This window comes from Bos indicus x Bos taurus, chromosome 5 (assembly GCF_003369695.1).
Source record: "Bos indicus x Bos taurus breed Angus x Brahman F1 hybrid chromosome 5, Bos_hybrid_MaternalHap_v2.0, whole genome shotgun sequence".
NCBI classification, from domain to species: domain Eukaryota; kingdom Metazoa; phylum Chordata; class Mammalia; order Artiodactyla; family Bovidae; genus Bos; species Bos indicus x Bos taurus.
The window spans coordinates 44717124-44730714 of record NC_040080.1 but is presented as its reverse complement, the minus strand read 5'-3'; positions in this window follow the sequence as shown (position 1 = coordinate 44730714).

Sequence of the window (13591 nt, the reverse complement as noted above, 5' to 3'; positions counted from 1 at the left end):
TGCCCTCATTTCTTTTAATTCTTTTTTCCTCTCTACTTCATTTATTTCCACCATTCTCTCTTCCACCTCACTTATCCTATCTTCTTCCTCAGTTATTCTACTGTTGGTTCCCTCCAGAGTGTTTTTTATCTCAGTTATTGCATTATTTATTATTGATTGACTCTTTATTTCTTCTAGGTCCTTGTTAAATATTTCTTGCATCTTCTCAATCCTTGTCTCCAGGCTATTTATCTGTAACTCCTTTTTTTTTTTTTTCCCCCCCAAGATTTTGGATCATTTTTACTATCATTATTCTGAATTATTTTTCAAGTAGACTCCCTATCTCCTCCTCTTTTGTTTGGTTTGGTGGGCATTTATCATGTTCCTTTACCTGCTAAGTATTTCTCTGCCTTTTCATCTTGTTTAGATTGCTGTGTTTGGGGTGGCCTTTCTATATTCTGGCAGTTTGTGGTTCCTCTTTATTGTGGAGGTTCCTCCCTGTGGGTGGTGTTGGATGAGTGGCTTGTCAAGGTTTCCTGGTTAGGGAAGCTTGCATCTGTGTTCTGGTGGATGGAGCTGAATTTCTTCTCTCTGGAGTGCAATGAAGTGTCCAGTGATGAGTTTTTAGGTGTCTATGGGTTTGGTGTGACTTTGGGCAGCCTGTATATTAAAACTCAGGGCTATGTTCCTGTGTTGCTGAAGAATTTGCATGGTATGTCTAGCTCTGGAACTTGTTGCCTCTTGGGTGGAGCTTGGTTTCAGTGTAGGTATGGAGGCTTTTGGATGAGCGCCTATCGATTAGTATTCCCTGGAGTCAGGAGTTTTCTGGTGTTCTCAGGTCTTGGATTTAAGCCTCCTGCCTCAGGTTTTCAGTCTTATTCTTAGAATAGCCTCAAGACTTCTCCATCCATACAGCACCAATGATAAAACATCTAGGTTAATGGAGGAAAGATTCTCACAGTGAGGGAACCCAGAGAGGTTCACACAGTTACATAGAGAAGAGAAGGGGTATGAGAGAGATAGAGGTGACCAGGAGGAGAAGAAGGGGAATCAAAGGGAGAGAGACCAATCTAGCCAGTAATCAGTTCCCTAAGTGTTCTCCACAGCCTGGAATACTCAAAGAGATTCACAGATTTGGGTAGAGAAGAGAGTGGGGAGGGAGGAGATAGAGGTGACCTAGGGGAGAAAAAGGAGAGTCAAAAGGGGGAGAGGGCAATCAAGCCGGTAATCACACTCCTAAGTAAAAATGGGTACTGAAGATTGGATTCTTAAAGGTACAAAATTTATAACAAATACCAAAAAGCAAAGATTAAAAATCTAGAGTAGACGTTAGACTCTCAAAAATATAATATTAAAAAAATAAAACAGAATCACAAAAATTATAAAAAATATATATGAAGTTTGCTTTAAAAATAGGGTCTTTTTTTGGCAAGGTAATAGTAGGTTATAAAAATGAAAATTAAAGGAGTAATAAAGGATTTAAAATTAAAAAAAAATTTTAAATGATAATAGTAAAAATATATGTAGGAATTTCTCTGGAGCTGTGTGGGCAGTGTGTGGTCAGTTCAGTTTCAGATAGTTCCTTGTTCCAGCTTATACTTGTCAAGGCCTATAGGCCCCTTCCAATGTAGTCGGTGCTAACTACAGGGTTTTAATCTGTTGCACCTGTCACTTCAAAAGCAGTTCCCTCTATTTATTTTGGCTTTTTCTGTTTCCAAGTCTCTTTAGTGTCTAATTTCTGTCCTGACACAAGGGGGTGAAGGTGGTCACTTATTTATGCTCACTTGTTCAATCGTGCTGTGGGGAGGGAGGAACACTGCAAACAAATATCACTGGCGTGTGTGGGGAGTGCTCGCAGTGTCTGGGCCACACTGGGTTTGTCCCCACTCACGGCATGTATGCTTTCCCAGTCTACACTGCTCAGGCTCCAGGTTGCTCTGCAGGGGGACTGTCTAAAGCGGGCCCTGGGTTGCATGCACTTCCCAGGTCTAAGCCGCTCAGGTTCAGGTTCTCGGGTACTCCACAAAGGTGCAGACTCGGTTGGGCCTGCGTTTTGTGCCTTTGCCAGGTCCGAGCAGCTCAGGTGACCTGGTGCTTGGCGAGCGCACACTCCCCAGGTGGGGCGGCGAGTCTTATCACCTACCCACCCCCTCCCCACCCGGTCCCAGCTGCTCAGCTTCCTGGGTGCGCAGCGGGAGCGCCATCTCAGGTGTGCCATGTGTCTCCTCTGGGTAGCTCATCTCTGCCTGCGACCCTCCTGGTGGATGTCAACCATCCAGGATCCCAGGAAAACTTGGTTAGCAACTGGGAGCCTGCTCGCAGTTTGGTAGAGGATGCCGTCTCTGGGGTTGAGATTGCCCCTTTCCGGCTCTGGCTGTAGCTCGCCTGCCTCTCTGCCTCTGGTGGGGGATGGGCCAGTCCACAGCTGGCTAGCTCTCCTCTGGTGTTTGCTCAGTCCTTTGTTCTGTGAGTGGGCTGGCAGTGCCTTAGGTTAGAGCTTTTCTCGTGAAAGTTCTCTCTCTCTCTCTCTCTTTTTTTTCCTCTCTCTCTCTCTGGCTATCCCACAGTTGGGGTTGCTATCTCACTTTAGCTCCCTCAGATTGTCCTCAGGGCATTCAGGCCCAGTCCTTACCCTAAGCAACGTAACCCTCCCTGTTCAGCCCCCGCTTGCTGGTGGCCGGTGAGAGGATTTCCTGGTGTTTGGAAACTTCTCCTCTTTCACAACTCCCTCCCCGTGACAGGTCTCCATCCTTAACTCTTTTGTCTCTCTTTTTATCTTTTATACTTTGTCCTACCTCCTTTTGAAGTCAATGGGCTGCCTTTCTGGGTGCCTGGTGTCCTCTGCTAGCATTCAGAAGTTGTTTTGTGGAATTTGCTCAGCATTCAAATGATCTTTTGATGAATTTGTGGCGGAGAAAGTGGTCTCCCCGTGCTATTCCTCCACCATCTTAGGACTGCCCCCCTCAGTAGTCTTAAAGTCTTCCTTGTCTGTTTCATTTGGCTGAGTACGATTTGCTTTAACAACAGAAGCCACAGTGGTGGGACTGTCCCTCAGAACCTGAAACCCAGGATTATGGGTTATGGAGAGATTTCTAATGTCATAGAAGCTACTGGTAGGGCCTTGAATTTATTGTACTGTTTGATTTCTTGAGTTGGCACTATCACTGCACTGTGGGAGTGAATTATTCTACTCAGTCAGATAGTCCTTTGAAACACTGTTGAATCTGACTTGCCAATACTTTATCAATGATTTTGTGTCTGCATTTAAAAGTCTGGTAAATCTATAGATCTCTTTTTGTGCTAGCTTTATCAAATTTGGGGAACATGGAGAAAAAAAAGATAAGTAAAAATAGCATTGCTTTCACATTTAGATTGAGGATAAAAAAAGCTATCAAATATCAAGTATTTTTAAATTGTTACAGTAAAAAAGAAAGGACTCTCTTAATGATGCAATCATCTGTTGAAGCTTCGTGCTTTCTAAATATTGTGCTGCTTCAAGAAATTTGCTAAGCTTGCTGTTGAATCATTTATGTATACTGACATAATTTTTGAACTATCATCAATTTTCATGAATTATATAATTTAGCCTGAGCAATGTTTCAGAAGCCTTTGAAACAACTGAATTATTCAAAGAGTCTTAATATGAGCAATAAAAAGTAAATGAATATGCTCATGAGCACCAGAGGAATTTAGTTTTTTCTGGGAGGTGAGTTTGAGTTCAGATAAAGCAGGTAAAGCAATTAATTAAGCATTGGTTTTCAGGCTTTTTATTCCATTGGTAATTCTAGCTGCAAGCCTGTTCCTGATTAGCAGCTGGTCAAACGGCCACTCTAAAAAGGACCTTCATCTTCTTGATCTCAGGTTTTCTTTCTCAAAAGGGGCTTATGTGTTTTCTTCCCACAGTTTAGGAATGTGACAGCTGCACTGAACCTAATTGGGAAGTTTTCCTTCCATCTTTGCCTTTCCTCTGGGATCATGAAAATAACACAGGGATAATCTGTTGCTTAAAAGTAACTTGTCTTAAAAGAACTTAAACACTAAATGAATTTAAGCATTTGAAAGAACTTGTTAAACTGTCTGGACTCAATACACTTATAAGTGGTTAATTATTATATATGCTTTTCCTTTTGTTTCTAGTATTATTCTGTTTTTCAGTATTTTACAATACTTTTGAGGAGACTTGTTGGTTTCTAAAAAATACTCTTTCTACATGACAGCTGACATTCATCTCCCAAGGATCTATGTCAAAAGAAAAGCTCCCCCTGCCCAGTCCCGACCCTGTCAAGAGCTGTGTCTGTCTCCTGGGGCATAATATTAATTTGATATGCTTCTTGACATATTATTTTTTTAAATTTTATTGAAGTATGGTTGATTTACAATGCCAGGTTTAATTTCTGCTGTACAATGAAGTAACTCAGTTATACACATATATATGTGTGTATATATATATATTCTTTTCCATTATGTTTTATCACAGAATGAGCATAGTTCCCTGTGCTATATAGTAGGATCTGCTTGTTTGTCCATCCTATAGATAATAGTTTTCATCTGCTAATCCCAAATTCTCAGTTCTTCCTTTCCCCCAACCTTTTCCCCCTTGGCAATGTGACATAGTATTAAACTGAGCATCAGATTAAAACCTACATCAGAAATATACTCATGTTTTTTCTCCCTCATTAGCATTTCTACTTGTTTTTGAATTGGTTTTGGTGTGTGATATTTTACCAGATAATCGGGCATTTCAACTAGACCTTCCAAATTATGGGCACAAAGTTGCACATAATGTTTCCTTGTACTTGTCAATTTTCTCTATTTTTATGACAATATCTACTGTTCTCATTTGTATATTACACACTTTTTGCCCTCTCTTTTAAAATTAGGCCTAGGCCTGGGCAGCATTAAGTCTTCTGAAACACTCAGAATAAAATTATTGATATCATCTACATAAAAGATATAAGATCATAAATGTCTTTAGTGCCAAAAGTTTTCTAACCTGGAAGCAGAAAAAAGGCCTCGTATAACTTTTTCAGTATTAGCATTTCATCTCTGGTGGGTCATTGTCAGGTTCCTTCAGGAAAATTCTTCACATGGAAGCTAAGTTTCTGTGATACCAAAGCATCAGGACTTTCTTCTTTTGGTGGGAAGAAAGAGGGGAATTACTCTTACCTCTTCATTCCCCCTCCTTCTCTCCTTTTTTTCTATCTTTCCTTCCCACTTTCCTTCCTTCCTTCCTTCTTTCTTTCCTTTCTCCTTGTTAACTGTTGCCTCCTTTTCTTCAGGAGGCTGTGCCAAGGGCTTCATGTCCCTCCAAGTAAAGCTTGCCTATCTCTAACAAGAAGGAATTACCCTACATCTACAAGTTCTTCATTCTAAGTAGCCATCTCAAAATTAAGTTTAAAAATAATTCAGATTTGTGGTTGGAATTGTACCTGCTTGCTGGCTATATATGCATGTACTTCTCTTAAAAATTAGAGAAAAGTGAGCAAGTGTATCATTATTCCAAGTGAGATAAAAGGAACATGTGATTGAACATCACACAGGTCCTGGTGGTAACTTCTCCATCTGGCTGTTGCAGGGAGTCTCTTGGCCATGGGCAAACCCCACTGGTGTCACTGCTGTCAAAAAGAGAACTGAAAAAATCCAACTCTAAGACAGCCCCAGAGGTTGAAGACCCCTACCTTCAAGCAAAGGACTGGGAACAGTGCCAGGGTGCCTGGCTTACAACACCAAGTATTCTCTCACAGTCTCTGGCTCAGACCAAATGTGGCTCAGCTGGATTGCCCAGCTCACGGTCTCTGGCAAGGACACAGGCAAAGTGTCAGCTGGGGCCACAGTCATCTCAAGGTTCAACTGAGCCAGGATTTGCTGCCAAGTTCACTCAGTGATAACTGAGAGGATTGTACCTTGTGTATTCTAGGACTAGGAGTCTCAGTTCCTTTCTGACTACGGACCAGAGCCTGACACAGTCTTGTATCACATGGGCTGTTCCGTCAGGCAGTTTGCAACATGGCAGGTGAAGGGCTTAATTGCTCTGCGGCCTATGGGATCTTCCCAGACCAAGGATCAAACGCATGTCTCCTGCATTGGCAGGTGGATTCTTTACTACTGAGCCACCAGGGAAACCCTTGAGAGAGTATTTTTACTGGCATCTTCCCATTTGATGATGTATTTCAAACCAAAGATGTCTTGGGGGAATTTCTTAAAAGAAATTTCTATCAGTCAAGTGCTGGAACATAGATAAAACTGACTTAAGTTTGTGGGTCATTGATGCTTCAGGATACACTTAGTAGTTCAACAAATAATAAACTAAAGTGTACAGTTATAAAAACTAGAGAGAGACAGAGAAACTGAATAGCACCAGCACAATACTCATTTTTGCAACTGGCCATGTGGACGGAACTGGTGTTAATAACTTTTCCTTCCATCACTCATTCTGGTTTCCTTGCTCCCAACCAGCACTTCCATACTCCTGGTTCTTTACCTGTCAGAGCAACTCACATTATCCTTGAAGGTGGTTCTGCCTCATTTAGATCGCTGTAGTTCTGTTCTTATTTTTACCATTGGGCATACAATGTTATGGAGAAGGAAATAGCAACCCACTCCAGTAGTTTTGCCTGGGAAATCCCATGGACAGAGGAGCCTGGTGGGCTACAGTCTATGGAGTTGCAAAGAGTAGGGCTACAGTCTATGGAGTTGCAAAGAGTAGGTCACAACCTAGCAACTGAGCATGTAATGTTAAGAGGCATCACACAAAGGCCTGGATCCTTTCCATGGTGTAATACCAATCTTCTCCCTTGAGCATCACAACCAGTGACTCCAACAGGACCATGGCTCACTTCTTGCCTGTTGGTTTAGTGATGTGATAAGCCTCAAGTGGCCAGGTGTGGCCTCAGCTTCTGGGACAGCAGAACCTTTGTCTGATGTTCCCTGTTAGAATCATTTCTCCCTCAGTAACCTAGATTTCTAAACCAGCAAAGCCCAGTATTGCAGAGACAGGAACACAGTTTTTGCAAATGGGCCATTAGGAAAGTCTAGTCCCAGTTCTGGCCCTTGTTCCTGGACCAGTATCTTCAAAAAGTCTGAAGACTTCCCTGGCAGTCCAGTGGTTAAGCTTCCATGCTCCCACTGCAAGAAGAACTAAGATCCCACAAGCCCTGTGGAGTAGCCAGAAAAAAAAATCTAGGTCCTCCCCTTTCCCTGATGCTCAGTCCCTTTGGAGAAAGCTAGAAGAAATATTTTGGAGAAGGCAATGGCACCCACTCCAGTTCTCTTGCCTGGAAAATCCCATGGATGGAGGAGCCTGGTAGGCTGCAGTCCATGGGGTCGCTAAGAGTCGGACACGACTGAACAACTTCACTTTCACTTTTCACTTTCATGCATTGGAGAAGGAAATGGCAACCGCTCCAGTGTTCTTGCCTGGAGAATCCCAGGGTCGGGGGAGACTGGTGGGCTGCCATCTATGGGGTCGCACAGAGTTGGACATGACTAAAGCGACTTAGCAGCAGCAGCAGCAGAAGAAACATTTACCATATACATGTTGGGCAGTGTGGTCCTTCCTTGAAGGGACCCACCCTTCCCTTCATTCAAGGGGCTCTGTTCTATGAACCGGCCCAATTCTAGGAATTGAATGAGGGGGCAAAGCTCCTTAGCGTGGTGACTCAAACCACATCCCTGTCCATTAGGAGTTTTTTCATTTGTACAGATTAAAACTTTCTTAGGCTGCCCAACTACATCACTCCTAAGTACACCATGACCAATTAACTTCTGCTAAAGCCCTCTCGGGTTATACTATCCTTTCACTATTTCAGCTCTGTTTCCCAAGGTACTAACCACATCCACCTTACAACTACTTCCTCTTAGTCTCCACAACCCCTGGACTCCATGAAGCCCCTGAATTCAGGGAACCCATTGCAAAGGTAACATCTCCCACATCGTTCCTGGTCTGCGAAACACAACCAGAGACTTTGAAGGAGGTTGCACTCCTCTCACCACTGAAGCAGGGACTAATGTACTTCCAAAGGTCTCTATGAGCATGTGGTTTGCTTGATAGAAAGTGATGGACAGTGGGACTTCCCTGGTGGTCCAGTGGCTAAGACTCTACGCTTCCAACTTGGGCAGGGGGCCCAAGTTGGATCCCTGGTTAGGGAACTAGATCCCACATGCCAAAACTAAGAGTTTGCATGCCACAACTAAAGATTCCTCATGCTGCAATGAAGATGGAAGATTCTCTGTGTACCACAACTAAGACCTGGGGCAGCCAAATAAATAAGTAAAATTTTTAAGGAAAGAGAGAAAGATAGAAAGTGATGCAAAAAGACTAAAGAGAAGGGTGATGCTAATAGTCTTTCCTGTTAGCTCAACTGGTAAAGAACCTGCCTGCAATGCAGGAGGATCCCAGTTCAATTCCTGGGTCAGGAAGATGCCCTGGAGAAGGGATAGGCTACCTACTCCTGTATTCTTGGGCTTCCCCGGTGGCTCAGCTGGTAAAGAATCCACTTGCAATGCGGGAGACCTGGGTTTGATCCCTGGGTTGGGAAGATCCCCTGGAGGAGGGAACGGCTACCCACTCCAATATTCTGGCCTGGAGAATTCCATGGATTGTATAGTCCATGGGGTCCCAAAGGATCAGACACAGCTAAGCAACTTCCACTTTCACTCTTTCACACAACAGTCCTTCAGTGAAGCATCTGGTTTCTCCTATCTTCCAACAGTAAATCACACCTTCCCTTAGTGTCTCCTGCAGAGATTTCAGGGAGATCACACCTGAAAGGTCCAGCTAGCTTGATCAGTTGCCAAGTGCTTGCACATTATCACAAGTTATGTCCTGCTATGAGCTTTCCTAACAACGATGTATTCTGAGCAGACGCTCTGCATGTTCATTAGATATTTTTGTCTTGTGCTGCTGAACATCTGCATTGCGCTGCAGCTCCGTGTCCCTGGATGACTGATGGGAAAGAGGCTTCCCCATCTCCAGTAGGCTTTGCCACATCTCATCAGCCCAAAGTATTTCCCCCAGTTTTATTGAGGCATGGTTGGTGAATAAAAAGTGTATGTGTTTACATGGTACTGTATGATTTCTTCACACAACATGATTTAATATACTTTTGCAGTGTGAAATGAACATCACAATCAAGTTAATTAATACATCCATCAGCTCACGTGGTAACCATGTTTGAGACCTACTCTCTTAGCAAATTTCAAGCCAACAATAAATATGAGACAGTACAGTCACTATGTTGTAATTTACATCCCCAGAACCTATTCATCTTATAACTGAAATTTTGTACCTTTTGACTAGCATCTCCCCATTTGTCCCACCCCTAGTTCCTGGCAAACACTATTCTACTCTCTGTTTCTCTGAGTCCTGTTTTTTAGATTCCACATATAAGTGAGATGATACAACATCTGTCTTTCTGTGTCTGGCTTACTTGACTTAGCATAATGTCCTCCAGGTTCAACCATGTTATCACAAATGGCAGAATTTCTTTCTTTTTTATAGCTGAATAATATTCCACTATGTATATATACTACATTTTCTTTATCCATTCATCCATGAGAAGATCCCCTGGAGGAGGGAATGGCTACCCCCTGCAGTATTCTGGCCTGGAGAATTCCATGGACTGTATAGTCCGTGGGGTCCCACTGATGAACACTTGGGTTGTTTCTGTATCTTGGCCATTGTGAATAGAGCTACTGTGAACACGAAAGGGCAACTCTCTCTTCAAGATGCTGCTTTCATTTCCTTTGAATACATACCCAGAAGTAGACTCGCTAGATCATATGGTAGCTCTACTTTTAATTTTTGTGAGGAACCACCATACTATTTTCCATAGTGATTGCACCAATTTACATTCTCACCAACAGTGTGGTCTTCCCTGGTGGTCCAGATGGTAAAGAATCTGCTTGCAATTCAGGAGACTGGGTTCAATCCCTGGGTCAGGAAGAGCCCCTGGAGGAGGGTGTGGCAACCCACTCCAGTATTCTTGCCTGGAGAATCCCATGGACAGAGAAGGCTAGTGGGCTACAGTCCAGAGAGTCACAAAGAGTCATGACTGAAGCGACCTAGCACACACACATTCACAGAAGAAAAGGTGCTGAAGTAAAGAAAATGTCTTGGAGGAGGGGACACACTGCCACCTTCTGTTCAGTTCAGTTCAGTCGCTCAGTCGTGTCCGACTTTCTGCTACAGGCTTTTAAAAAGTGCCAAGCTATGGATGAGTGGCTCAGATGGTAAAGAATGTGCCTGCAATGTGGGAGACTCAGGTTCGATCCCTGGGTTGGGAAGATCCCCTGGAGAAGGGAAAGGCTACCCACCCCAGTATTCTTGCCTGGAGAATTCCACAGACAGAGGAGCCTGGTGGGCTACAGCCCACGGGATCTCGGAGTCAGATAATGACTGAGCAACTAACACTATCACTATCCTGTGTGATTATGACAAAATGTGTTGCATTTGTAATCTGAAAATTGTAAGAAACAAAAAAAGAAAAATATTAAAAGTCAATGAGAAAAAATGCTGCTGCTGCTAAGTCACTTGAGTCGTGTCCGACTCTGTGCGACCCCATAGACGGCAGCCCACCAGGCTCCCCCGACCCTGGGATTCTCCAGGCAAGAACACTGGATCTGGTTGCCATTTCCTTCTCCAATGCATGAAAGTGAAAAGTGAAAGTGAAGTCGCTCAGTCGTGTCCGACTCTTAGCTACCCCATGGACTGCAGCCTACCAGGCTCCTCCGTCCATGGGATTTTACCAAGGCAAGAGTACCAGAGTGGGTTGCCATTGCCTTCTCCGGAGAAAAAATGAATTGGATAAAAATATAGGCACAGAAGAATGGAATGGGTAAACCTTGAACATCTGTTGCTTTGAGAAATCTCCAAGCTTTCGGAAAACCGTAGATGCACCTACATTCTCTGCCGGCCCGGCCCTTCTTTCCTTTCCAGCCAGAGATGAGGCTTGACTCAGCTTGGTGCTGCCACCTAGAGGTCATTATCAGACATGACTCCAAATACAATCGGTAGAGACAGCCCCTTCTGCGGCAGTATGCAGTTTTCATTCTAACAAGGCTGACGGCGGAGCTTTGTGGGAACTTCCAGTGTGAAGACAAGAAGGCAGAAAAGAGTGAGACAGAATGAGACAGACAACACATGTGTGTGCATCTGTTCAAAAGTATTAAGCATTTCAAAAGCATGGCAATAGATCATTTAACTAAGTGGGGACCCCTCTGACTGTAATGCCCTGTGTGACGACATAGGTTGCACAACGAAGAAGTTGTCCTGGTTTGCACGCTTGAGTCTGGATGTGTGCATGTTTTCGATGCTTTTCTACAACTTTCATATGTGTATGTGTGTACAAACACACGTATCTGTGTGCAGGCATCTGTGAATGCACATTTGTTCAGGTAACTGTGTATGCCCATGATGGTGTGTGTGTGTGAGAGAGACAAGGCAGGTTTCTGTATTCCAGGACGTGGGAGCCTCAGGTCTGTGACTTGGGCTGTTGGGGAATGGTAAATGGGCTGGTTGGCTTCCTGGGTAACACTCGCAACGGGTGCACCTGGACCTGCCCACCGAAAACTGCAGAACTCTCGGAGGATAACTCCTTACAAACCCCCACATTAAAAGACTTGATCAGATTCTAGTCCAGCTTCTAGCAACTTAAGGCTGTGCCCCTCGGATGACACCAAGCCTCCCACTGAAAGGCCTGCCTGAGAAAACATAGCTGCTGGGAGAATTTACCATCTGTTGCAGCCAACACCCAACCATAGGTCTCTGCCCTCCCTTCCTTAGAGTGTTTGCCAGAAAGAGCTTACATGACAAGTCCCTCCTCTATGCTTTTGAAATGTTTGTGTTTCTCCTCCAACCCAGAAGTAGCTTCCTCAAGGACCTGGATGAAAGACATCCTTTTGAAACACAAAGACTGGGGAGGTCAATCCCATCTCCCAGACTCTGGGAGGGTAGAACCTCAGCCTCCACGACTGCCAGCCTCCAGCACCTGGCCTCATCACATTGATTTGACCCAAACCTCAGGCTCTGTTTACCTTTGACATCACACTGCCGCCATCTTCACTGTCCAGGGCACCCAGCCACAGGACAGAGGATGCTCTCTGGCTTTGGGAACAGAGCTCACCAAAGGCTCCAGGGACCAGGGACATGGGGCCCCTGGAGAGCCCCACACCCTGCCCCCACCCTTCAGTGGGGTAACTCTGAGGCCCAGGGTCCAGACGCTTCCCAGACTTCCTTGGGGGAATCAAGTTCTTTCCAGTTGTCCACATGGTAATTTACTTCATAATGTACATTTTATTTCTCTCTCATTTCCTGAGTAAACCGTTCACAGGATCCCTGCTCCAGGGTCTGCTTCTGAGGACCCCAAACTCAGGCTGCCCTCCAAGGCTCGTACCCCCAGGGACTGCTCTAGAAGTGTTTTTGTTTTCTGAACTTCTCTTTGCTCAGTCAGCTGACCAGGGCCCAGGCAGCCTGGCAATGGGTCATGTGTTTATCTGTCTCCTGCAGGCCGAGCTGCGCTCAGATGCCAAGGAGGGGGGCCCCTGGCTCTTATTTCTCACCCTCCATCTCCCCTCTCAGCTTTTCTGCTTCCCAACTGAGTTTTTACCTTTTTTCCTCTTTCTTTGCTTGTTTGCTTTTTAATGATTTCTGGGGAGCAAGACCATGTGGAAGATAAAATGACTGCATAGCATTTATCAAGCACCTACCCTAGACCAGGACTGCTATTGACCACTACATTTAGGGAGCCGTTGACCACCCTCTGTCCATCAAGCTGCCTGAGGAGATTTGTTCTCTGACTTTCCTTACATATGAGGACCCCAGGATTCAGAGCAGCCTTAAGGAGCCCGTCCAGGGGTTCACAGATGTTTGTTGGCTGAGTCAGGCATCCCAAGGGAGAATCCTGAGACCCAAGTCCCAGCTCTGCCTGCCAGTGTGAGCTGGGTTAGCAAAGATAAGGAGGTCACCAAGAGCTCATCACTTCACTTGATTCCTTGTGCCTCATTTTCCCCATTTGCTAATTAAGGGAATGCAAGGGTTTTGCTTCTCTTTAGGGATGAAGTACGTGGTCTGCTACCTTTAGTCTTTGTTAGAAAACCCCTCTATAGCCAGGACCCCCCCACCACCACTTACTTCTGGGGAGCAGTTCCTCTGTCTCCTGGGGTTGAAGTTCTCAGAAAATCCACCTAATATAGCACAACTCTCAACTTTTAGGTTGTTTCCCTTCTCCGCCCCGCCCCCTGCCCCCGCTCCCCCCCCCCCCCCCCACAACCCTGTGGCGACTCTTCATTGCAGTTTCTCATGGCAAAGGCTTCTCTTTTTGTGGAGCACGGGATTAGTTGCTCCAGAGCATGTGAGATCTTTCCAGATCAGGGATCGAACCAGACTGGGATATTCCTAGACCTTGCACTGCATGGTGGCTTTTCAACCACTGGGCCACCAGGGAAGCCCTTGTGATTCTTATTATAATTGCAAGGCCCACTTCAGCAATAACCATCAGGAAACACTGAGAAAATAAAGGCTTATTACTTACAGGACCTGGAAATTACACAGTACAGTGGGGCCGGAGAGCAAGGTCCTGGGGAGGAAAAGAGAGAGAACAAACTGGGTCTCTAC